Genomic DNA, 25,909 nt, shown 5'->3' on the forward strand with positions numbered 1-25,909 from the left:
TCCCAAGAGTACATACTCTCCCTTCAGAAGTGGGTCGCTCTGACAAGCTTGCTGATATCAGAAATCTATGGTAAGAAGCAAATACCAGGAGATTTCCACCTTTGCCCAAGATAGTTATTGGATTAGATTTACCCTCCTGCCTTAAACAAACAAAAAGAAACAGACAAAGTATTTTTTAAAAAAACAACAGTTTTCAAGATACTTGACAACAAAGGACAGTGATCCTTGAGAGACAAGAAACAAATGAGGTAAGCCTATGATCATCCCAGCTTGATGCCTTGAGAGAGCTTCCAGGCTGTGGTGCAGGGAACAAAAATCTGAGTGAAAGAGATGAAGCTGAGAGTTGGGAGTACCAAGTGGGCTGGAGTCCACAGGACAGAGTAACAAAGAGGAAGAGCCGTACAGAGGGAGAACCCCAAAGATCTGCAGAGGATCCCCCTCTGATATTCAGGAGGGTACTGATCAATGAATTCATGTGAAGAAACATAGAGGCCAGGGAAAAAATAATCTGAAAAGATTAGAAAACAATGTCCAACACTCACTCAGGGCTGGAAATATTGCATATTCCCCCAGCCAGACTGAAAGGAATCATAATTCCTGAGTACTGGGTTTGAGTACTCAAGAAGGTTTTGCTCAGTAGTGGGGAATAATTCACCCTAGACTGCTCCAGGTATACCAAACAAATCATAAAAGCAAGACCCAAGAAGACCAAATTGTTTCCAAGTAACATCCCAGAACAAACTCGAGAAGATTTATAGGAACAAAAAAATCCACCTCCCAACAAGGTAAAAATCACTGTTTCCGGCATCTAAGCAAAGATTACCAGGCATGCAACGAAGCAGGAAAACACAGTCCCTAATAAGGAGAATAATCAATCTATCAAAATAGTCTAAGAACTGAGACAGATTTTAAAACCAGCAGACTAAGATTTCAAAATAGTTGTTATAACTCTATTCTATGTATTGAAAAACTTGAGACATGAAAGATATCAAAAAGACTCAAATAGAAATTCTAGATATGAAAAATACATCTTTGATGAAAAATACTCTGGATGGAATTTAGGGTATATTTAACACAGCAGAAGGAAAGATTAGTCAACTTGAAGACACAGCAGTTAAAAGAAAAGAGAGAGCAAACTAAACATAAAAGAAGAAGAAATAAAATAATAAAGTTCAATGTGGAAATCAGTAAAATAGAAAACACTAAAACAATTTTAAAAAGTCATTGAAACCAAAAGCTGGTTCTTTGAGAAGATCAATAAGATTGGTTAATCTCTTACCCAGCTTGAACAGGAAAAAAAGAAAGACAAAAATTACAAAATCAGGAATGCAAGAGGTAACATCACCACAGATTCCACAGATATTATTTTAAATAAGAGAATATTATGAATAACTTTATAGCTATAAATTTGACAATTCAGCTGAAATGGACCAATTCCTTAAAAGATATAAATTACCAAAACTTATTCAAGAAAAAATAGGTAAGCTTAATAACTCTGTATCTATTAAAGAAATAGATTTTGTAGTTTAAAAACTCTCCCTTAAGGAAAACTCTAGGCCAGATGGCTTCATGGTGAATTCTACCAAACATTAAGAGAAGAAACAATACCAATCCTACACAAACTCTTCCAGAAAATTGAAGAGGAGGGCATGCCTCCCAACTCATTATCTGATGCCAGCATTACTGTCATGCTGAAACCAGATAATGACATTAACAGAAAAGAAAACCGCAAACCAATATCTTTCAAAAACACAACTGAAAAATCCTAAACGAAATTTTAGCAAATCAAATCCAACAACATATAAAAAAGGTATAAACATATAAAAAAGATCATCATGGTCAAGTTGAATTTTTCCGAGGAATGCATTGCAAATTCTGAAGATCTGTTGCATAGCAATGTGAATATAATTAACATTTTTAAATGGTTAATATGGTAAATTTTAAGTCATGGGTTTTTTTATCACAATTAAGCATTTTTTTTTAATCAATGCAATTCGCCATATTAACAAACCAGAAAAGAAAACCACATGATCATCTTAATAGATGCTGGAAAAGCATTTAACAAAATCCAACATCCTTATAAAATCCAATCAATCTGGATAAAGACCCTCAACAAACTAGGTATAGAAGGGAACTTCCTCAATCTGAAAAAAAGTATCTACAAAAAAAACTACACATTAACAGTCTACTTAGTGGTAAAATTTTTTAAAATTTCCCCTCTAATATCAGAAACAAGAAAAGGATTTCTGTTATCACCACTTTTTTCAACATTGTACAATACAATATTTAAATAAAAAGAATAAAAGGAATCCAAATCAAAAAGGAAAAAATAAAATTGCTCTTATTCCCAGGCAAAATGAGTGTCTATATAGAAAATCTAAAGGCATGTGCAGAAAATCAACTATAACTAATAAGTATGTTTAGCAAGATTGCAGGATATAAGATCAATATAAAGAAATCACTTGTGTTTCTATGTGCTACCAACAAACTATCAGAGATAAAAATTTTAAAACATTTACAAAAGTATCAAAAATACTACATAATTCAAGGTAAATCTGACCAAAAAATATGAAAGAACTGTACACTTAAAACTCCCAAACATCACTGAGAGAAAGTAAAGATGACCTAAATAAGTGAAGATATACCCTGTTGGTGGGTTAGAAGACTCACTGTAGTTAAAATGTCAATTATTTCCAAATTGATCTATAGATTCATGAAATCCCAATCAAAATCCTGAAACTTTTTGCATAAATTGACAAGTTGATTCTAAAATTCATGTGGAAATACAAAGGACATAGAATAACCAAAACAACTTTGAAAAAGAACAATGTTGGTAAGATAACTTTACCTGATTTCAAGATTTACTATAAAGTTACAGTAATCAAAAGCATGGCATTGGAATCCAAATAGGCATTCAGGTCAATGGAACAGAGTAAGGAGTCCAGAAATAGATCCAAACATATATTGACAACTGATTTTTTGACAAAGATGTAAAGGCAATTCAGTGGAGAAAGAACAGTCTTTTCATAAATGTTGGAACAATTGGATGGGCATAAGTCAAAAACAAGAAAAGACTGGGGATTCAGTCCATAACTCACACCACATACAAAAATTTAACTCAAAATGCATCATAGACTTAAATGTAGATCATAAAGCTATAATATTTTGAGGAGAAAGTCTTTGTGACTTTAGGATAAGCAAAGTTTTTTAGATTCAAAATCAAAGTACAACCTATAAAAGAAAATTTTAATAAGTTAGACCTTTTCAAAATGTAAAACTTCTGCTATACAGCCTGAGGCATCTGCTTACAGGGGGAAAAAAAAGTCCTTTTTCCTGTCAAAAAGCTTCCTAGTCAGGTATTAGCAATTAACATGAGAAAAACAATAGGGACTAATAAATATACACAAAATGTTCTACTACATTAAAGAATCAAAGAAATAAAAACAAAAAATTATCATTTTCAGCTAGTAAATAGGCAATGATATTTTAAAATAATATTGCGAGTCAGTGAGGATACATTTTTTTAAAAATAGGCAATAGCTTTTGAAAGTTCTTTTTTTTTTTAAACATCTTTATTGGAGTATAATTGCTTTACAATGGTGTGTTAGTTTCTGCTTTATAACAAAGTGAATCAGTTATACATATACATATGTCCCCATATCTCTTCCCTCTTGCATCTCCCTCCCTCCCACCCTCCCTATCCCACCCCTCTAGGTGGTCACAAAGCACCGAGCTGATCTCCCTGTGCTATGAGGCTGCTTCCCACTAGCTATCTATTTTATGTTTGGTAGTGTATATATGTCCATGCCACTCTCTCACTTTGTCCCAGCTTACCCTTCCCCCTCCCCGTATCCTCAAGTCCATTCTCTAGTAGGTCTGTGTCTTTATATCCATGAAAGTTCTTAAAATGTTTAAAATGCTTACACTAAGTCCAGTTAAAAGAAATTATCTTATGTGTAATCAGATACATGCACAAAGATTTATATTCAAAGATACTCAGTATTGTTTCCCAGGTGAAACTTTAGAAACAACCTCAATGACTGATAACAACAGCTTGGTTAATTATACTTTTGGCACACTTAAAAGTGATTAATATTATGCCAGATATACAATTACATAGAAAAGGATAAAATACATAGAAATAAATTTAACCAAGGAAGTGAAAGATCTGTACAGTGAAAACAATAAGACGGTGATGAAAGAAGTTGAAGAAGACACAAATAAATGGAAAGATATTCCATACTCACTGATTAGAAAAATTAGTATTGTTAAAATGTCCATACTACCCAAAGTGATCTACAGATTCAATGTAATCCCTTTCAAACTTCCAATAGCATTTTTTACAGAAATAGAACAAACAATCTTAAAATGTCTTTGGAACCAGATTAGCCAAAATGTCTTTCCAGATTAGCCAAAGCGATCTGGAAAAAAAAAGAACAAAACTGGAGGCATCACACATCATGATTTCAAACTACATTACAAAACTATAGTAATCAAAACAATACAGTAATTGAAAATCAACCATATTTCAATTAAAAAAAGAAACAGCATGGTACTAACATAAAAACAGACATATAGGTCAAGGAACAGAATGGCGAACCCAGAAATAAACCCAAGCAAATATGGTCAATTAATTTATAACAAAGAGCCAAGCATATACAATGGTGAAGACAGTCTCTTCAATAAATGATGTTGGGAAAACTGGACAGCCACAGGCAAAAGAATGAACTGGACCTCTACCTTGCACCATACACAAAAACCAACTAAAAATGGATTAAAGACTTACATTTAATACCTGAAACTGTAAAACTCCTAAAAGAAAACACAGGGAATAAGCTCTGTGACATCAGTCTTTGGAATGACTTTTTGGATTTGACACCAAAAAACAAAGACAGTAAAAGCAAAAATGACCAATATCAAACTAAAAAGCTTCTGCACAGTGAAAGAAATCATCAACAAAATGAAAAGGCAACCTATCAAATTGGAGAAAACATTTCCAAATCATATGTCTAATAAGGGGTTAATATACAAAAAAAACACAACTGTATATGTGTGTGTGTGTGTATATATATATATATATATATATATATATATATATATATATATATATAAACTCACACAACTAAATAACCAAAAAAACAAACAACTGGATTAAAAAATGGGCAGAGGAACTGAATAAACATTTTCCCAAAGAAGACATCCAAACTGCCAACAAGTACATAAAATGATGCTCAACATCACTCATCATCAGGGAAATGCAAATCAAAACCAGAATGATAGCACCTCACATCTATTCTATTTGATGGCTGTCATCAAAAGACAAGAAATAAGTATTGGGGAGAATGTGGTGAAAAGGGAACGCCAGTGCACTGTTAGTGGGGATATAAATTGGTGCAGCCACTATGGAAAACAGCATGGAGGTTCCTCAAGAAACTAAAACTACCATATGATCCAGCAATCCCACTTCTCGGTATATATCCAAAGGAAATGAAAACAGGATATGGAAGAGAGATCTGCTCTCCCATATTTATTGCAGCATATTCTTAATATGCAAACAAGTGTCCATCAATGGATGAAGAGATAAAAACAATGACACACACACACACACACACACACACACACTCACACACACACACACACACACACACACACACACGGAATATTATTCAGCCACGAGAAAGAAGGAAACCCTGCCACCTGGGACAACATGGATGGACCCTGAAGGCATTATGCTAAGTAAAATAAGCCAGGCAGAAAAGACAAATACTGTATGGAATCACTTACATGAGGAATCTAAATAAAAAGTCGAACTCACAGGAAAAGAAAAAAAAATCTTCTGCACTTTAAAAGACACTCTTAAGGGAATGAAAAGACCAGCTACAGACTAAGTGAAAATATATGTAGAGTGTACTTTGATAAAGGACTTGTATCCAAAATCTATAAAGAATTCTCCCAACTCAGTAAAAAGAAAATAAGCAACACAATAAAAAAGTGGACAAAATATTTGAGAAGACATTTCACCAAATAAGATATATCGCTGGCAAAAAAAAAAAAAAAAAAACATGAAAAGGTGATCATCATCATTAGTAACTTTAAAACCACAATATGATACCACTACACAGGTATGAAAATGACTATAATTTAAAGACTGATCATGCTGAGTGCTGGAAAGGAGGCAGAGGAAGGAACTGGAACTCTCGTACACTGCTGGTGGGAATGGAAAATGGTATGACCACTTCAGAAAACAATTTGGTGGTTTCTTAAAAGGTACAGCTACCATACGATCTAACCATTCCACTGAAGATGTATGAAAGCATGCCTATATAAGACTCGTACATGAATGGACATAGCAGCTTTATTTGTAACAGCCCCAAACTGGAAAGAACCCAAAGTTCCATAGACTGGGGAATGGATAAGTGAATTGTTGTGTATACATACAATGGAATGCTGTTCAGCAACAAAAAAGAATGAACTAGTGATACACACAACAACGTGGGTAAATCTCAAGATATTTATGCTGAGTGAAAGAAGCCAAACGAAAAGAGTACGTACTGTATGATTCCACTTATGTAAAACTCTAGCAAATGCTAATGAGTTCTGTAGTAACAGAAAGCAGTTTGATGGTTGTTTGATGGAGACTTGGTGTGGAATGGGATGAGGGGAGTAATTTACAAAGCGGCAAACTTTTACAAAGGAAAATTGGGGATGATGGCTCTACTCACTACTTCCTTTATAGTGGTGGTTTCATGAGTGTATACATATGTCAACACTTATGAAATGGTACATTTTAAATATGTGCATAGGCCAATTACACCTCAATAAAACTCTTTTTAAAAAGAAGCAAGCAGGACTTCCCTGGTGGTGCAGTGGTTAAGAATCCGCCTGCCAATGCAGGGGACACAGGTTCAAGCCCTGGTCCTGAAAGATCCCACATGCCTCGGAGCAGCTAAGCCTGTGCACCACAACTACTGAGCCCACGTGCCGCAACTACTGAACCCGTGTGCCACAACTACTGAAGCCCGCGTGCCTAGATCCCGCACTCTGCAACAAGAGAAGCCACCACAATGAGAAGCCCGTGCACCGCAGCGAAGAGTAGTCCCCACTCACCGCAACTAGAGAAAGCCTGTGCGCAGCAACGAAGACCCAACACAGCCAAATAAATAAATAAATTTTTAAAAAATAAAATAAAAAGAAGTAAAAAAAAAAATCCTAATTAATTAATTATTTATTTTTATAAAGAAGCAAGTATCAATCTCTGGGTTATGCATACCCTCAAATTCCAGCAGACAGAGGTCAAGCTCTTCCTAGAACTTTCTCTCATGTTCTGCTGTGCTCTCATAGCAGGAACTGGAAGTAGCTGCAGATTCAGCACTTTAGCAAGCATCCAACCAGGGAGTTAACTCCCAGTCCCCTCTTCCTGTACACACTCCCAATCTCTAGGGGTCTCTCTCTTGGAACCTCCTCCATCACTGAGATTAAGTTAGGGGAGAGCGGAGGGGAGGGAGTATCCCTTCCATGAACACTGCACTTCCCATGACGATTATGACAAATTTCCCTTTCTTTCCTGACCTATCTTCTTGTGCAGGCTTGCAGGGTGGAGTGCTGCAAAGCTGCAGGGAAGATTGGGTTTGGCTGGGATGTTTATTTACCTGGGAAGGATGTATCTGATCCCAGTTGTTAGCAGCTGCAGGGCAATCTCTTGCTCAGATAAAAAAAAGAAAAAAGAAGTCCAGAGGAGAAGCTGGATGGAGGGAGCCTTACTGTTTGTCCCAGGCCGTTGGGGAAGGAGGGGCCTTCTAAATGAGGAGAGGGTAGGGGCAGCTGTGGCCCCAGAAAGCTTCAGGCTGCAATATTGAGCTAAGTCAACAAGTCTTTAATGACGGCTCTCTTGGGGGGATTAAGACTTGGGTCAGCCAGATCTTGAAGCCAGCAGTTTCATGTCTTCCCCCACATTCTTCCTCCCTCTGTCTTTCCTCCTTTCAGCTCTTGGCATTGCTGAGTAGAGAGAAGAGACAACTCTTTTATGTCTAATGTTTTTCCACTATGTGTTCTTTTTGGCACACAGTTTTTTAGCCTTGACTTAAGACAATTAAAGTATCAAATCATGGACAGGTATACCTCTGGGATATTGAGGGTTTGGTTCCAGACCACAGCAATAAAGCGAGTCACACAAATATTTTGGTTTCCCAGTGCATATAAAAGTTATATTTACATTGTATTGTGGTCCATTAAGTCTGCAATGGCATTATGTCTAAAAGACAAAAGTACGTATTTTAATTTTAAAAACGTTATTATTTAAAAATGCTAACCAGGGCTTCCCTGGTGGCGCAGTGGTTGAGAGTCCGCCTGCCGATGCAGAGGACGCGGGTTCGTGCCCCGGTCCGGGAAGATCCCACATGCTGCGGAGCGGCTGGGCCCGTGAGCCACGGCCGCTGAGCCTGCGCGTCCGGAGCCTGTGCTCCGCAACGGGAGAGGCCACAACAGTGAGAGCCCCGTGTACCGCAAAAAAAAAAAAAAAAAAAGCTAACCATCATCTAGCCTTCAGCGAGTCATAGTAGTAACATCAGAGATCACTGATCACAGATCACTGTAACAAATATAACAATAATGAAAAAGCTTGAAATATTGCAAAAATTATCAAAATGTGATGCAAAGAATGAAGAGAGCAAATGTTATTGGAAAAATGGAAAAATAGACTTGCTCGACACAGGGTTGCCACAAACCTTCAAATTGTAAAAAAAAAAGTAATATCTGCGAAGCTCAACAAAGCAAAGTGCAATAGTACAAGGTACGCCTGCACATGTCATGTCAATCCAGGAAGGTGTTAATGATGCCTGCTGTATGCTGAGGTCTGTTCTGGATGAGAGAGAAGAATGAGCAGAAAAATCATTGCAGGGATTCCATAGAGAACTCTAGACAGTTTTCTCTCTGAGCTAGAGTCTAGAGTCTATCCACTCTCCATGCCACAGACTGACCTCTCGCTTCTCACCTGACCTGAAATTCTCTGCCTCTTTCTTTGAGGCTCTTGAGCAGGCCTTGCGAGGATGCCTGAGACCCTGGCTGCCAGGCAGACTGTGGTTAATGTGGAACTTTACAGGCAGATCTGCCAGGAAGCATTTCTCTGGGCTCCCAACTTTGCCCAAATGGGCCACATCAGTCACTACTGAGACTTCCTTCTGAGGAAGTGAGGATACGGCCTGGTTAGCTATGACAACCTCCTGAGGACTTTCCTCTGCCAACTGGGTTCTCCAGGAGGGGAGATGGTCATTAAACTCCCACCTCTGCTGTGCCCTTCCTTTATAAACAAGATCCCATTCTTCAAGTGGAGACGGTTGCCGAGAAAGTGCGGAGAGGGGCCAAGAGAGGGATATACAAGGGGAGACAAGCTTACATTGAACCTTAGAACTAATAGGAAAGTCACCTTGCCAAATGCACAGCAAGGACCCTGAGGCCCATCACGGAGTGCCCGAGGCTGCAGAGATAGAGAGGCAGGCCTGAAATTAGGGTCAAATGTCTCCCCACTCAGTCAAGGGCCATTTTTTGCAGTCATTTTCACTTTCCAAACAAATTTCTGAGTAACAGAGACTTCTCAGAATCCTGCTTTTTAGTAACCCTGGATATTGAAATTTCTTCTTGAAAACTTCTTCATTCTCCTGTCAGAGAGCTGAGTTTTGTGATGAGGATGAAATTTCATTTTCTGGAATGGGGTACCTCAGAATTTTCTTTAGAGTGGACAAAGGAGGGATCGCTTCTCAGAATGTAGGTAAAGATAGAGCAGGAGAGGGAAGCAGCTGCATCGCACAGGGAGATCAGCTCACTGCTTTGTGACCACCTAGAGGGGCGGGATAGGGAAGATGGGAGGGAGACGCAAGAGGGAGGGGATAAGGTGGGGATATATGTATACGTATAGCTGATTCACTTTGCTATACAGCAGAAACTAACACACCATTGTAAAGCAATTATACTCCAATAAAGATGTTAAAAAAAAAAAAGACAGAGCAGGAGAAACCTTCACAGCAACCCCTGGGAGGTGAATTCTATTACCTCCATGTTGTACATTAGCAGAGGACCAAAGAGTTAAAGCAGTTTGGCTAAGTCAGTATTGCATCCATGGTTGATCAACCTGAATGATTTAAGAAGTAAAAGAGCATATATAGATAGAGAACGAAACAGTACTTTTATTGGCCACAGTTGGAGACAGATGTGTCTCATGTTAGAACCTGCACAGATGCTCAGCAAGCCTGCTCCCCTTCTTCCTGGCCATCAACCTTCTACACTTCCCAGCCTCATTCACTGTTGGGTGTTGTCATGTGACTTAGTTCTAGCCAGTGGACTTTGGGCAAAACCAAAGCAAAGTATACCACTGCCAGGCAAGACCCATAAACTCCCCACATGTAATTCTCCATCCCCCCCCCCCACTTTCTTCATCTGCTGGTAGAATGTCCCAACAAGAGTTTTTAACCTCAGCACTATTGGCATTTGTAGCCAGATAATTCTTTGTTGTGGGGCCTTCCTGGGCATTGTAGGATATTCAGAAGTGTCTCCGGTGTCTACGCATGAGATGCCAATAGCACCCTCACTTGCCAATGTGACAACCCAAATATCTCCAGCCACTTCCAAAGGTCCTCTGAAGGGCCAAATCATCCCTGGTTGAGAACCAGTGTGCTACAAGACGCTGAAGTCACACAATGGAAGGAGTGGATGGAGCAGAGAACCCATCCTACATTTGTCAGCAACATGAGCAAGAAACTTTTACCGCGTAAACCCACTGCAACGTAGGAGCTGTTGGTTCAAAAGTAGCTTCCCCTGACTAATATAGTACTGCTAAATAATCCCCATAAATAGACAGACTTACCCAACAAGGCAGAGTACTCAGACCAGGGACCACCCCAGCCTGCATGGCCCAGGCCCCAGAGGGACAGCAGCAGTCACTTCCTATGAGTAGACAGCTCCCAAGATAAAGAAAATGGCAGAGCTGAGCTCTACATGCCTAGAACTTCTGTCCCAATTCATCAACCAGGTAAGTCACTTCACATCCACAAGGACAGAAAAATCTGAAATGTGCTTGGAAGAAAAGCTTTCTTCTCGAAAAGCCCCTGCTCATGAAACCAAGAGGCTCTGCTCTGGGGAACTCCAGAGCCCACTGTCTTTTTCTAGCCCTAGAAGATCTGTTCAGTACAAAAGATGGCCTGCTCAATACAAAATACGGCCTGTGAGGGCTTCCCTGGTGGCGCAGTGGTTGAGAGTCCGCCTGCCGATGCAGGGGACACGGGTTCGTGCCCAGGTCCGGGAAGATCCCACATGCCGCAGAGCGGCTGGGCCCGTGAGCCATGGCCACTGAGCCTGCGCGTCTGGAGCCTGTGCTCCGCAACGGGAGAGGCCACAACAGTGAGAGGCCTGTGTACCGCAAAAAAAAAAAAAAAAAAAAAACACGGCCTGTGTTCTAATTTTCTCACTAAATGCTTTATCTTATTTTGTTATTGAAGTCAAGGCTCACGCTTTGGCCAAGGTCAAGTGTTGGTCTGTGACCAGACTGAGGCCTCACTTTGTGACCAAGGTCCAGGTTCAGCCCAGCAAGCTCAGGACTTGGTCTGAGATAGAAAGACAGAATGGGCCACAGAAGAGTAAAACCCACAGTCTTGCCCTGAATTAACTGGTGAATTTTGTCTAGAGCTCTTATCACACAATCCATTTCCTTTCTTTGTTGTCCTTTATATTTCCATTTACTAAATATCCCAGTGATATACTACCTGCTTCCCATAAAGCTGTCAAAGGAATGCGGTGAGTGACCTCAGTCCAGGAGAGGCATATCAGTGGAAGGGAAATAACTGGCTGGAAGTCAAAAAACACAGATTTCTGTCCAGATCTGATCAGTCACCAACTGATTGTTCCAAACTGGACAAATCACTCTCCTTCTCAAGACCTCGGTTTCCTCAGCATAAAGTAAGAACACTGGATTGGGCATCTCATAATTTTACTGTTAACGGCTCTGAGAAGCATTAAATCGAGACCCTGTTTATACATCTGTTATTAAGAGTAACTATGTGCCTTTTCCTCCCCCATCTCCCACGTGCCCAGCTCAAGCCCTGGACGCTGTCATACTCAACAAAAGTTGCAATAGCCTCTAACAGTTCTTCATTAGCCCAGACCCTCCCCAAACCCCAATCTATTCCACTATGAGCGAGACGAAATTAGATACATTCTTAGGTCTCTTCAAGCTATGCTACCCTAGAATTCTAGGATCCTACGATTCTAGTAGTTTATATCTTTAATATTCCAGATCCTTGTCTAAATATCTGGAAGTCTAAAATTCTAGAAGCCTAAGAGTCAAATTCTAAAGCATTAAGAGCCTAGAATTCTAAGTATAACTTGAATTTCTCCAGGAAATAAGTGAGGCTACATAATAGTAATGACTCATATTTTTACTGGCTTCTGCCACCATGTGCCCCATATTCCCCACAGGTATCTCACACATCCTCCTCATGACACGTTTGGTCAGCTAGAAGGCAGCATCTTCTCTGCCTCGCCCTGGGCCATTAGTAAATGGAAATATGAAGGACAATGAAGAAAGGAAATGGATTGCCCTTCCCTGCCCTCCTGCCAAGTTTACACACACCAATTAGTGATATATATTCAGCCTTGTCTAAACCTCCGTGGTAGACAGAGGCCTAGATGTGATAGACTTATCATTCAATGTTGTCGTCCTCCGTATTTCCAAGTTTCAGAATTCCAAGTTTCTCACAATTTACAGCCTGAATATTTTTGGATATTAATAGTCTAGGCTGAAAAAAGTTTTTTAGATTCTGAAATACTATGATTCTAGGAGAGTGGCAGATGGTGGAGTGTCTGGCACCTGCTCTGGGAGGCTCTGGGATGAAGGAGGCAAGGAGGCCTGAGCCCGTTCAGAGCAAAGTTGTAGGAGGCATTAACAGGCTTCAGGTGTGAATACGCTCGTCTGGAAGGAGTGAGGTAGACCCTACACAGAAGGAACAGCAATCCAGCGTCCAGAGTGGTTACACCCTAGCAGGCTTCCCAGAGCCCTGGCAGGCAGTGAGAACCAATTTAACAGCTTCCAATGAAGGATGTTATTTATTTTACAAGTAACTATAAATAGCAAAATAAAACCAAGAATTTGTATCCGTGAGCAGGGCCCAGAGTTTTTAAAGCTGCTTATTGCTGTACAGTGGGGAGGTTCTACCCCCACGGATGAGGGCGGATCCCTGGCCCCCTGCAGGCCTGGTCCTAGCCCCACATCTCCCAGCATTTGGAGTTTGGGAGGTTTGATCCTTCCCAACTTGGCTACACACCCCTCTGGCTGTGGAGTGGGGAGGGAAGGCAGGGTAGGCTTCAGAGCTGCAGAAGTAGTTTAGCCCTGGGTCAGGAAACTGAGGCCTGACCTGAATCTCAGGTTTGACAGGAAGCCAAGGGGGCTGGCAGAAGTTCTTGGCCCAACACATCCTGAAGCCAGGAGCACCCCCTGCAGCCAGACGCAGTGAAGTTGCAGCTTGGAGGAAACTGAGGGCAGAAAGAGAACCTTCTCTGCTCAGCAGGGCTGGGCCTGCAACAGAAATAACCCCAATATACTGTCTGGTGCTCTGGAGAAGTTTTGACAAATGCCTTTATCAACTAATCGGCTGGTTTTAATAAGCACCTACTACATGCCAGTCACCATAGGGGACAGGAAGATCCCTCATTCTTGGAGACCTGACATAGGCTAGTACCTCAAGACAAAGCCCCAGACCATAGTCTGGTCTTCAAGTCATTTACAGCCCAACCCCAAGTCCCCTTCCAGTCTCACATCTGGCCCTCTCCATTGTGAACCCCACTGGTTCCCCCATATCCCACACTGCACCAGCACACCTGTCTGCACTCCCTGTTTGCCCAGCCAGAATGTCCTCACCCCCTTCTGATGCTCACCCCCTGGACCTCAGGACTAGCTCAAGTGTCTCCTCCTCCCCTAAGAATCCTGCTGTAATGCCCCACATGCTTGCGATGCACTTCTTTGAGTTTCCGTCATGTTCCATTTAAATGTCAGTCTCCCCAGCTTTTCTCATATCTGTATCTCCAATCCCTAGCACAGGACCTAGAACAATATCTTATTTAGGATATTTGCAGTCACGGAGGAGTAGGAAGTTGGTCAAAGCACGTCTGAATAAAGTGGAAGAATCTGTAGATTCAATGAAAGCAGAGTGACATCTAACCGGACAGCAGGAGTGAGGCGAGAGTGAGACATGAGGACAGATGGTGCCGGGCTTTCAATCCCAGTGAGATGCCCAGGCTTTTACCCCTGGTTCCTCCCTTTACTGACGGGATGACTACAAACAGAAGACATTATTAAGCTCATTGTCTCCTCTGTAAAATGGGGGTGGTTGTGAGGATTAACTGAGTTAATACATGTAAACTACTTAGCACAGTGCCCGGCACATCATAAGGGTTCAGAAAATATTAACTTTGTTAGTAGTAATAGTAGCATGAGAAAGAGTAGTGGTGGGAGCTGTGGTGTCCTCGTCTACGGTATGAGGAAAACAGAAGGTCTTACTGGCCAGGGTGAAATAGGGTTGGTTTCTAGTGGAAGCTGGAGCTTCCCCACCCCCAGCAATGTGACCTGCATGGACAAAGGTCGAGTGCACCGCTGAGCACAGAGTGAGGGTAGAGCTCGCAGTGTGTTGACAAGCACTCAGGCTGTCACATGACATGGTCTGTTTGGGACATTGATTCCTTGTCAGCCTCAGTCCTGAGCCTCTCTCTCTCTCTCTCTCTCTCTCTCTCTCTCTCTCTCTCTCGATTTAAGAAGAAATGCTTTCTTTCCATTAGCTCTCCTTTTCCTTTCGTTTGTCTTTCACTTGGCTTTCTACCTCTCTCTTCTACCTGAAAAAGATGACTGAAAACAGAGTGAACTGCAAAGATATTGGGGAATCAGAAGGCCTGGGCTCCAGCCTCAGCTTTGCCTGTAATCTCTGGTGGATCCTGGGCAAGTCCCTTCTCCTCCCTGAACCTAAGGGCTTTTTCTCAACAGTGAAAACATTGAGCTGCATGTTACGCTAAAGTCCTTTCATTCTGAACATCTGTGCATCTCAGCAGCAATGTTCTCTGTATGGAAATTCCTCTGCACCCACGGGAATCATGCAGAGATCTTGGTTTTATTCATCATTGAGCCAATATTAATTGAGCACAGATAATAGGTCGGGCATTATATCAGGTACTGGGGATCATGGGGTGACCAAGCCAGACAAACTCCCTGCCCCCAAGGATCTCACATTTGAGAGGGTCTAGAGGAAGACCAGATGATAAACTTGTTACTTCGCAATCATGGACCCCTTAAGAGAGGACAAAATTGGTGTGTCCTGATGCCTCCTGTGGGCCAGGCCGTGGGCTAGACACCTCAGCCCGGGTCATTTTGGTTGGTCCTCGCAATCACTTTATGAAGTAGTTATTGTCAATCCCATTTCAAAGGAGAGGGACACGAGGCTAAGAGCCATTCAGTTGCTTGGTCAATGTCACCCAGCCAAGATGCAGTGGAGGTACGTCCAGTACACACCGGGTGTCCTCTCCACAGGAGCAGGCTCCTCTGTCCAACTGGCTCTGAACTCTGAGGCCAGAGCACACCCACTGGGAGAGAGAACTCCAGATCCTGCTTCCTAGGGAGGTGCCCAAGGCAATCCCTCCGGCCTGGCTAAGGCTTCCTGGGGCCTCTATGCTGCCGACGGCTGTAGCTCACTCCCTCCGTCCCACCCTCTCATCAGGGAGAGCTGTGAGATTTGTAGCCACGTTCTGCCCTCCTGGACCATAACCCTATAAAATAGCAAGCAGCCTCTAAGATACAAAAAAAACAGGGGAAAGACTAAAAAATAACACTGATGAAGATTAAAAATGACTAGTGAGTCTCAGGGATTTACGTCTCATAAAGTGAGATGGTCAAGGAGGCCAGACAGGGAGCAGACAGCCCTGACGCCTCTGCCTGGTGGATAATTTATCCCAGAAAGTAGAGGCCTCTGTTTTCAACTCACACAGGCCAGGGTAGTTCTCTGGGTGCCCCCAGCCCACTGTAAGGAGAGTCAGGCTGAGTCAGAAGTTTTATTTTTCCAGGCCAAACCCACACATCTGATACTTTTTCAATCATTTTCACATCTCTGATCTTATCTGAGAATCATCTTACACTCCCAGGGAGGCTGGCAGGATGGGGACCCTCACCCTCACTGGTCAGATGAGAAAATTGAAGCTGGCAGAGGACAATTCATCCAGGATCTCCCAGGGAGTCAGGACTCTGATCCGAGCCATTGTTGGTTGATGTGACAGCCCCATTAGGTACACATTTCCTTTCCTTCTCATTCTCCCTCAACTCCTCACCCATTCGCCAATGAACTGTGTTTAGCCAATGAATTAATTCAGCTAACCTCTACTGAGTAACAGTACTTACTAAGAACTGTTGCAAACACAGAGGATTAAAGATTAAAGCAGATGCTAATAACAGATGAACACTTTTTAAGTATGTGGTGGTTGTGATGATGTTAATGGAGGGTCTCTCTCCAGTATAATAGAAGAACTGAAAAAGCAGGGAAAAATGTTTAGAGGAGCTGGGAAGAGGGAATCAATCTTGGGGTCAAGCACAGGAGAGCTTTCCAAAGCAGTTCCCTGGACATCAGGAAGGATTTTGTCCTGGATGACTTCCCTTCAAATGAGTTCACGGGTTGGAACATGTTTTACGATTAATAATTAGCTGACAGTCACCATGGATTTTGATGGTGGTGCAGGGCTCCCATTTGCTCTGTCTGTAGGATGGGCTGTCAAAAAGTATGCTGTCCCCCAACTGCCACAGCGGTTAAGCCCCAGTCTTCGTAGTAGAGTGGAAAGAACTCAGGTTTTATTTTCTGTTTGTTTGGTTTTCTGGCCTCACTGCTCAGCTTGTGGGATCTTAGTTCCCCAACCAGCGATTGAACCTGGGGCATCACAGTGAAAGCCCGGAATCCTAACCACTGGACCACCAGGCAACTCCCAAGGAAAGAACTCAGGTTTTAGAATCCCAGTTTTCAATCCCAACCAGTTGTATGCTTGAGAGTTTCTTGGCTTCTCTGAACCTGTTTTATCATCCAGTAAACGGAGATAGCAATACTATCCCAAAGTTTTGCCTTAAAAAAAAAAATGGAAAGAGAAACTTCAAATTTAACTACATTAGTTCAGACTTCATGGGAGGCCCTAAGATAATGGATAACCCACCCCTAAGCGAAGTGCCAGACCACCAAGCAAGGGCTGCGAAAGGTGGTGGTGAAAACTGTCTTTGTGGTTCTTTGCTGACTACCCAGCACTGGCACATAAAAGAGGTGGGAGGGGCCAAGAATAGAGCAGGCATTAGATAGGGGATTTCTGGAACAAGCTGTAAGTACATTGTGCATCTTCGCGTACTCCCTCCCTTAACTCAAGCCTGACAAAAGTGACTTTAATGGGATAGTTGGAGAGCTTGAGGTTTCCACTATTTGGGGGACACAGTGGACTGGAATCTGACTCCCACTGCTACATCTAAAGGGCAGAGGCTGGCTGACCAGCTCTTCTAACAGCAGAGTAAAGGGAGGTGTCTGCACGGCGGGCAATCTGCATTCTCAGAGCTCACCAAACAGAGGATATCGAAGTGTTTTCTCTGAGCCAGATCTGGACCAAATGAGAGGGAGATGGTCTAGGTCAGCTGGAGCCTGTCAGAGGACTCTGTAGAGAGAGAGGAGAGACCTCATCGGAAAGAGGCTGGTGGTGGTGGCAGAGGCCTAGGGGCTGGGAATGAGTCAGAAGCAGCCAGCTGGAATAGAAGTGCATTTACCCACATCAGGGCGTAACCTGTATGGGGAGGGGGCTGGATTTTCTCCAAAGAACCCACAAAAACGCCCCATGAGAAAACAAGCAAGGTTAAATGTCTGCCAAACCCAGAGAGCATTGACCTTGGATCTTCAAGTCCATACTAGTCGGGTAAGAACTTTGCTATCCCCCTTTCTTTCTCTGTCTCCCTCTATCCCTGACAATGGAGAGATCAAAAATCCACAATGGTTTGCAAGATGAAGAAGGAGAAGTGATGCTCTAGGTAGAAAAAAAAATAGAAGAAACTGAGCCTTGTTCTCACTGCAGGGGACTGGCCAGCCGCAGTTACAGGTCCAAGTGGAGAAGTGTTACCTTTAAATGAAGTTTGAAGTTTATTAACTATCAATACTATTATTGCTAAATGGTAGTAATAGTACTATATTGGACAAGACATTAATCATGGACCAGAACTGATGTTTTGTGAGTTTAAATAAATGGGGAACTTTGTATTATCAAAGAGAGAAAAAAAGAAAGAAACACAACATTGTAAAGCAACTATATTCCAATAAAAATTAATTAAGCGCTTCCCTGGTGGCGCAGTGTTTAAGAATCTGTCTGTCAATGCAGGGGACACGGGTTCGAGCCCTGGTCCAAGAAGATCCCACATGCCGCGGAACAACTAAGCCCGTGCTCCACAACTACTGAGCCTGCACTCTAGAGCCCGCGAGCCACAACTACTGAGCCCACACGCCTAGAGCCCGTGCTCCACAACAAGAGAAGCCACCACAATAAGAAGCCCGCGCACCGCAATGAAGAGTAGCCCCCACTCGCCACAACTAGAGAAAGCCCGTGTGCAGCACTGAAGACCCAACACAGAAATAAATAAATAAATAAAATTTAAAAAATTAATTAAAAAAAAAGGAGCCATGGAACAAGTTCAAGTTTTCATCCAATGGGGTGGAAAAGAGTCAGCCCTGCAAAATGATTGATAAAAGTTGTTTCTCGATTATACTTCCTTGAGTCTCACTTGTTCAACGTGACAGTTACATGACATAACACATGTCATCCCTTGCATATAGCTGGACTTGAGTATGTCTGAGTTTGCTTCCACCATTTCTCTGGGCCTGGTTGACCAGCAATGGGCAAGATCAATCACCTGAGGTAACTTTGAGCAGCAACTGTGTATCTGACCTCTACACCATCCAGGGGTAGAGATAGGAGGAGAAGAGCCAGTCTTAACTCTTGGTGGAGACACAGTTCACAGGACTGAGAAGTCCTTAGGGATGTCCAGATGGGGTGACAAAGACCCAGAGAGGAGCAAGGGCTTCCCAAATCCATTGTAGAGCCAGATATGGACCCTGGCCCTTTTCTGTCCCTCTTCCACACCTGTCCCATGACTTCACACACCCTCCTCTTAGCAATCTAAGACAGAGTGGAATCGCGCTCAGTTGGCTAATCTGATGGTATCTATCATTTATTGAGCTCCTTCTATGTGTCAACTTCCTTATGTATGCTAGTCCTGCTTCTCACAATAACTTGCCAAAAGGTAGAAGTATCAGTAGCATTTGCACAGATGAGAAAACTGAGACCCACAAGGTTAAGTGACTTGTCCAGAGTCATGCGGCCATTTAGAGGTAGAGCTGGGGTTCAAACAGGTCAGTCTGACTCCAAAGCTAGATGTCTTGTCACCCAACTTTAGCACCTCTTCCAAGGGCCGCTGGAGTCAGGAAAGAGTTTACAGCAGGGTTACTGTCAGGTCTGGGTCCTCAGAGCCCCAGATGGAGCCCCAAACTGTCCTGCAGTGTCATCTTTGTAAGAACCCGTCCAGCTATCCCAAAGCCAAGACAGCTAGAGTAGATTTGCACTTTCCCCGTTCCTTCCAAGGAACAAAAAGTGATGCAAAATTTTTTTTAAATCATAAAACGGTGTGAATAATGTTTTAATTAGTTGGCAAATTATATGGCCGGGGGCCTTACTCTGTTCTCTGAAGTAGATATGAACTTTATTAACGTTTTTTTTCCTTTTGCAGATTAAGTTGGCTCTCTGTGAAGGTTGGGTGTATGGGGGTGTGGAAAGTTCTCATTACATTTGGCAGGAATCTTGGCTGGGTTATACAAGGAAAGTTACTTTGAGATTTTACTTCGGACGGTGAACTTGGCCTCCATCACTCCCTCCTGAAACCCAACTCTTTGTAAGCGGAAACAGGGGATAAAAAAAAGATAAGGAAAGAAATAAATTAGAGTGGGAAACAACTGAAGGATAAATAATCCTCTTAAAACAGTCACTGGGAGAGGCAATGGAGAGAGTCCTGGATGGGGTGTGGCGTGAATTCTGGTTGGGTTCACTTACTTGGTGGCCTTCTGACCTTGGGCAGACGGCCACCCTCTCCAGGTCTCTGTCTGCCCATCTGTGACATAGGGGGATAATCCCTGCTCTGAGGCTCCACCTCAGGTCTGTTGAGAGGATGCAGTGGGATATTATCTGATAAAGTGATTGAACTTTTACAAAGCACTGTCCACATAGAAAGCTACGGAATATCCCTGACACCTGGACCAAAGTCCTTGGGTGTCACCAGAGCCAAACCCGATGCCAGCAAGGGTGCCTTCAGGGTGACGTGTGAGAAAAGGATGTCCCTTAGATGAGCTCCTGAAAGGGACCCTAGAGGGGAGCTACAGTGTGGGAATGTGGGTGGGAATGAGTGTGCTGGGTGTGTCTAACGCAGGTCAGCACACGCTCAGGCCCGAGTGTGTACATGTGATTGCTTGTACGTGTGGGTGTGGTATGTGTGAATCCCTGCATCAATATGGGGGTTGGGGGGTAGGTTCATGATTTCATTCACTCCACAAGCAGGTTCTGAGGATTTACTGCGTACTCTGCACTAAGTGCTGGGGGTTCAGTGATGAATAAGACAGACTAGTCCCGCGTGTGTGTGAGTGTGCAAAGGTGAGCTTATAAGGAAGGATTTTCGTGTGTGTGTGAGGATATATGTGTGAAAACACACATCTGTGTACATGAGGGAGTATGTGCTTTTGTGAGTTGGCATGTGAGTCTTTGGAAATCTGTGTGTTTATGCAAAAGAGAGAAAAAGAGAGAAAGAATTCCTGGCCAACCTAGAGGGCTACAAATGCTGTTATAATGCCTTGAGGCTTGAAAAGCCGAGATGCCATCTTGCCCAGTCCTGATGTCCAGGATAGAGACAGAGGCCCAGAGAGGGGAAGCTGCGTGTAGAAGGTCAGCCGGCAGCCAAGCGGAAGGTCCAGAATTCACGCCTGCTGATTCTGAGCCCAAGGGGCTTTTCTTACTGAAGATGCGTGAAAATGCAAATTAATTGTGGGGCTGTAGGGAAGCCTCTGGGGATAGAGCGAAAGGGTAGGCCAGGCCCCAGTGTGCAAGGTCTTGAATTCCAGGACAAGGAGGCGAGACTCAGTCTGAGGGGCCACAGGAGGATTTGGGCAGGAGAGTAGAGTGCAGAAAACCAATGGGGGCCAGAGGCACGGGGGAGCGGAGACCCGGAAGGAGGCAGGTGGAACGTCCAGGTGAGCGGGGCTGCGCCTGAAACAGGGAGGGTTGAGGAGAGAAGGGAAGGACTGAAGAAGGCTTCTAACCTAGAATCAGAGGCCTTTGCATCCATTAGAATGTGGAGGGTGAGCTCCCATTTTTCTAATTGTTTACATGATGAGGCGGTTTCCCCCAAACCTGGGAACTAGAAGGAGCCTGGGAGTTTACACACGCATCTCATTAAAGCCACAGGATGGGGAATCCCCTGGCGGTCCAGCGGTTAGGACTCCACGCTGTCACTGCCGAGGGCCCAGGTTCAATCCCTGATCAGGGAACTAAGATCCCACACGCCGTGCGGTGCAGCAAAACAAACAAACAAACACAACCACCAACACGACAGCCCTGTGAGGCGGGCATTCCTCCTCCATGTTATGATGAGACTACCGTGGCTCCGAGTGCAGAGGTAGCCACCCAAAGACACCCAGACCACTCACCAGGCACCTCCTTTGTGCCAGGACCTGGGGTTGGCACGTTATGCACGTCACGTCGTTTCAGCCCTCCAGGGACCATTTCTCCACATTTCAGACGAGGAAAATTAGGCTTGGAGGTGGAAGGTGAATGGCCGGAGTACACAGCTTCTTCAGCCTCTGCACCTGAACACAAGCCGTCTGATGCCAGCGCCCAGAGTCTTTCAACAGTCCCACATTTCCTTTGAAAATCAGGACAGATGTGTTTGCAACACAGCTTAGGATGAAGTGAATTTAAGAACTCTCATCCCTAGAATGTGTACGAGCTCAGAATCCAGGCTGGTTCAAAAGAGTTTTGTCAGATGCCTGGGTGACAGGCTCATACGGGGGATGAAAGGGCCCCACCCCTAATCATCAGGGGCTGCGTGAAGGAAGCCAGATGGGGCCTCCAGAGCCCCGCTCCCTCCCTCCTCTGGAGACAGAGCAACTGCGATCTCCACTGAGTTCCCAAGGACAGCCACGTGGGGCTGGGGCTGGCAATCAGGACACATGGGACACGTGGCCCCAGTAATCTCATTGTGACGCTCAGGTGAGACCTTGTCTGTACGGGTCCTTCCAGCCATTGGGGAGTCTACGCTCTCACACCCATCAGAGATGCAGCATGCTTTTCCTTCGGTGACAGAGACGCTGGGCCTTTGCATCAGTGCCAGTCTGACTTCCCTTGCCCTGAACTAGCACAGGCACCGAGGGCCTCCACGCTGTACACTCAGACCTGCCCCGTCACTAAGCCCATCCTGTCCAGTGCAGAGAGGACGGCGACCCCTCCCACCAGAGGCTGAAATCTAGAATTTGTCTTGTTTTCCTAAACCTGCTTTCAGGTTTATCTGCCCCGAGACTCTCTTTCCTGCCCTCGCCTCCATTCCTATTTCCTCAAATTGCTGGCTGAATTCCTACTATAACCACAGCAGAACATCCAGGATCTGACTTTCAGGACAACCAAATACTTCCTGGAGATTCCCACTGCTGGCCCTAGTCAGAGGCCCTAGAGGAGGCATCAGTACGCATGGGGCCTGGACACCCCACCCCCTCCTGAACTTTGAACTCCAAGACCGGACACTCTGATGACCTGAGACTATGCCAGCTCCAACATTTTCTTTGCCTTATCTGCCAAGACCTCAACATGCCTTTGGTCAAGCTTACCCGATTTACCACACTTGAGCTGATTTCTTCTGACTTTTTGGCCCCAGAGGCTCTAACCTCATTCCACCCTAATCCCTGAAACCAATTCCTGGCCCCACTTGAAAGCCTTTCAGACTGAGTGAAAGTTATCTTCTGCCCCAAGTGTGTTGTCATCAAGACACCATGGGTACTTCCTTCCTGACCAGAAATGCCATCAGAGAGTCCAGTAAGTGCCTGGCTCACTGCCCTCAGCAAGGTCTCCTCAACATCCGCTCCCAAAACCATAGTTGTCAGAAAACACACCCACGAAAATTGTCAGGAAGCCACCAGTTCTCTGAATTATTTACTGTCCCCTGGAACACAGCCAGCTAGATACTGGCCATGCAGACGCTAGGAAAATATTTATGTGGGTCCTGATGGATGCTTGGCGAGGAAAGACTGCCTGCTGTCAGCTTTTCTTCCTGCTGATAAGGCAAAGCTACACATGTCAGACAGCTCTTAGAAGGACCCGGCAGCTGGGACCTGGCATCTGATCAGAATGAGGTTAATGGCTGCAGCCCTCTGTTCCAGTCCTGTCTCTGCCACCAACTAGCTCTACTCTTCCCAGAGCCAGAGCTCTTCCATCTGTAACATCATGGAGTACACGGGATGACCCCCATGTCTCTGATCCTATGAGACAGTGACTCAGACAGAATCTGATCTCATTTCCAGATCTACCATTATGATGCCATCGGCTCATAACGGAACTATTTTTCTTGGCATCCTGGAGACGTTCTTGAAATTCCAACATCCTAGAATTTCTCTTTCCACTGATCCAGTTTCTGTAACCAGATGGGAGAACTCCATCTGGAGGAGGAAGATCTGAGCCTAAAATAAGAGAGTGAAGTGGAAGAGGGGAAATTGAGTTCAAGCAGTGTTTGTCATGCACCCATGTGGGCCAGGCTCAATGCTGAGCCCACTGGGACAGCAAAGGCTCCCCAGCAAAAGGCGTCCTGTCCTTTAAGCCACACTGAGCTCCAGTTCTTTCCTCCAAGAGCTCACAACAGAGCAGTGTGGAGCGGGCCCACAAGGCTCATCTTATTCCCAAATTGACCCTCGTGTGTCTTTCTTGCCATAAACCCGGGCCATCCACCCGCTGCCCTCCACGGCTCTGCAGCTCCGTCCTTGCCCGAGATCATCCTGGGCTCCTTGCTGTGAGGAGCTTCAGCTCCTGTCCCCTGTGGATGACCTACCCCACAGGTCCTTCCCCATTTCATAGTTTATAGCTGCTCCCTCTGAAGACTCACTCCAAGTAACAAAGTCACAGATACAGACACAGGACAGATGTTTAGGAGCCCCCAGCGTTCCTTCATTGTCTCTACTCAGGGTCTCCTGACATCTTCCCTGAGCTGCTCCACGCCATCTCAGGACCCCAGTTTCCCTGAGTGGGAGCTCCCTCAGCCTTCCTCTCTGCTCAGACCCACTCTTCTCTAGGAAGTTTCCATGTGCCAGTCTGAAGGTACGATCTAGTGGCTGTGCTGGCCACAGAGAAATTGGAACGTGGGAGACTTCCAGGCTGCATGAGTGTGTTCAGTGGCCATTTCCCTGCGAGCGTACTCAGGGCAGGCAGCAGTGGTCGGGCTGGCATCACTTCCATTTACCTGATCTGAAGAAGCACTCCTCTGGACCCTCCTTTTCTCCATTCAACAGATTCATTTAATACCTATTCTGTGCTGGACACTGTGCAAGGCGTGAGTAAGGGGAGGTGCACAGGCAGACACAGCCCTGCTTCCTTCACCTGCCCCAGGCGCCAGGGACCCTAGAACATGACTGGACCGGCCTCTCAGCCTCTACCACCTCATGCCCTCATCACAAGTCCTCCCCCTTCACCTGCCTCACTCCTGGAATCACGGCATCTTAGGAGGTCAGAGCAAGAAGGGCCCTTTGAGACCAATCTAGGAAACCTTAGACAATCTACGAAATGCATAAGAATGGAGCTGTGTGGATAAAGATACGGATAAAGGATGCAGATAAAGAATGGCCTCCACGCAGTGGTTAAGAATCTGCCTGCCGGGCTTCCCGGGTGGCGCAGTGGTTGAGAGTCCGCCTGCCGATGCAGGGGACACGGGTTCGTGTCCCGGTCCGGGAAGATCCCACATGCCGTGGAGCGGCTGGGCCCGTGAGCCATAGCCGCTGAGCCTGCGCATCTGGAGGCTATGCTCCACAACGGGAGAGGCCACAACAGTGAGAGGCCCGCGTACCACAAAAAAAAAAAAAAAAAAAAAAAAAAAAAAAAAAAAATCCGCCTGCCAATGCAGGGGACAAGAGTTCAAGCCCTGGTCCGGGAAGATCCCACATGCCGCGGAGGAACTAAGCCCGTGCGCCACAGCTACTGAGCCTGCGCACCTAGAGCTCATGCTCCACAACAAGAGAAGCCACCACAATGAGAAGCTCGCGCAACACAACGAGGAGCAGCCCCTGCTCGCTGCAACTAGAGAAAGCCCATGCGCAGCAACGAAGACCCAACGCAGCCAAAAATCAATCAATCAATCGATAAAAAAAGAATGGCCGCCACCTGGAAGGCCATGCCCTGTATGGTGCAGCCATACGACCAAGTCTAAAAAACTCTGATAGTAGAATCACCTTATATTACAGATGAGGAAACGGAGAGGCAGAGAGAGGCAGGACTGTGACGCAGGTAGTAAGACTGCTAGTTCTGAGCCTCAGGGCAGGAAGGGCTACACTTCAGTGTAGACACCTCTTACAATCCTCACAAGAAGCCTAAGAGGTAGGCCTCGTTAACATCCCCATTGTTCAAACAAGGAAACAGACTGAGAAAGTCAAAATAACAGGCAAGTTTACGTATTTGAAGTGGCTGAGTATAGATTCATACCCACGTCTGTTTGATTCTAGAGCCATTTTGTCTAGAACCCAGGCACGCAGCTGTTAAAAAAAATCATGCTGAGGAACCAATGACCAGGCTGTCATTGCTATAACTAGCCATA

At 44.5% G+C, this 25,909-nt stretch overlaps 1 long non-coding RNA gene across 1 annotated transcript in view; it reads right to left on the bottom strand.

Moving 5' to 3' along the window:
• Window positions 1-7,621: 7,621 nt before the first annotated feature.
• Window positions 7,622-25,909, bottom strand: part of LOC141276037 (uncharacterized) — a 39,319-nt gene continuing 21,031 nt past the window's right edge. The window contains exons 3-4 of the long non-coding RNA XR_012324899.1: window positions 9,422-9,472; window positions 7,622-7,995 (exon numbers count right to left, since the gene is read on the bottom strand). This is a non-coding gene — a long non-coding RNA (uncharacterized lncRNA). The remainder of the gene's footprint in view (window positions 7,996-9,421; window positions 9,473-25,909) is intronic.

Source organism: Tursiops truncatus, chromosome 1 (genome assembly GCF_011762595.2).
Source record: "Tursiops truncatus isolate mTurTru1 chromosome 1, mTurTru1.mat.Y, whole genome shotgun sequence".
Classification (NCBI taxonomy): domain Eukaryota; kingdom Metazoa; phylum Chordata; class Mammalia; order Artiodactyla; family Delphinidae; genus Tursiops; species Tursiops truncatus.